We start from the raw sequence: 1,389 nt of genomic DNA, 5'->3' as shown, positions 1-1,389 counted from the left end.
GAGAGAGAGAGAGAGAGAGGGAGGGAGGGAGAGAGAGAGAGGGAGTGAGGGAGAGAGAGAGAAACTGAACAGTCCTTATAGTGAGAGCCAGGCTCCTTCCTACCTGGCTATTGCTGGGTAGCTGTTGGGCAGAGCCTATAGGAAATGCTAACACAATTCTGCTGATGTGGGATTTGCTTAGATTTGTGTGGGAAACTGAAAATTACCAGAAGGAATTTTCAGTTAATTTGATGTCCAATATTTAGGATAAGCTTCCATATCACATAGATATTTATAGAAAAATCATAAATAAAAAAACAAAATTAGGTTAAATGAGAACAAAAATATTCACTTATAAGAAAGGTATGGTCAACTTTTGGATACTGATATATTTTTCAGATGTATATAGTTTTTCATTATGAATTATGTTTGTGATTTACATACCAAAATGTTAATTTAACCTAAGAAATTATAAATTTAGTGGAAGGTATTATTCCTTTTCAAAATATAGCTTACTATATTGAAGGCTCAGTTTTTTGACAGATGACCACATTGAAATTTGTGCAATCACTTATTTGGAAATGTCTGTGGGTTATCCATACATATAGCAAATACAGGTGCATTCAGTGTAGGAATGATAACAAGGAAATATCCGTTGGATTTTGGGTTTACTGGATTATTTTTTTTATTAAGTGTGTGACATCATTTTCTTTTTTTTTAATTAGGTATTTTCCTCATTTATGTTTCCAATGCTATCCAAAAAGTCCTCAATACACTCCCTCCCCCACTCCCCTACGCACCCACTCCCATTTTTTGGCCCTGGTGTTCCCCTGTACTGGGGCATATAAAGTTTGCAAGTCCAATGGGCTTCTCTTTCCAGTGATGACCTACTAGGCCGCTTTTGATACATATGCAGCTAGAGTCAAGAGCTCTGGGGTACTAGTTAGTTCATAATGTTGTTCCACCTATAGGGTTGCAGGTCCCTTTAGTTCCTTGGGTACTTTCTCTAGCTCCTCCATTGGGGGCCCTGTGATCCATCCAATAGCTGACTGTGAGCATCCACTTCCGTGTTTGTTAGGCCCCGGCATAGTCTCACAAGAGACAGCTATATCTGGGTCCTTTCAGCAAAATCTTGCTAGTGTATGCAATGGTGTCAGTGTTTGGAAGCTGATTATGGGATGGATCCCTGGATATGGCAGTCTCTAGATGGTCCATTCTTTTTGGCACTTGTTCCTTCTTCTCCCTGTCCTTTTACTGCTTTTTAAATATTATTTGTCTCCAGTAATTCAATTTGTAGTTATTAAGGTACTTTAATGTATATATAAAAAATCCTTTACAGACTTTGAGGTAAATATGGTGGATGAGTTTTGGGTAGTAAACTTAGACATTTTTTTTTCCTTTTTTTTTTTT

The 1,389-nt window shown here is 37.4% G+C and overlaps 1 protein-coding gene across 1 annotated transcript in view; it reads left to right on the top strand.

The window, feature by feature from the left end:
- The window catches only part of Tll1 (tolloid like 1), a 199,261-nt gene that overhangs the window by 155,095 nt on the left and 42,777 nt on the right, over positions 1-1,389 (top strand). The gene's annotated exons all lie outside the window — the stretch shown is intronic.

The sequence above is a fragment of the Mus caroli genome, chromosome 8, assembly GCF_900094665.2.
Source record: "Mus caroli chromosome 8, CAROLI_EIJ_v1.1, whole genome shotgun sequence".
In the NCBI taxonomy this organism is placed as follows: domain Eukaryota; kingdom Metazoa; phylum Chordata; class Mammalia; order Rodentia; family Muridae; genus Mus; species Mus caroli.
Note: the sequence above shows the minus strand (reverse complement) of the source record. Positions and strands in the feature narration are given on the sequence as shown.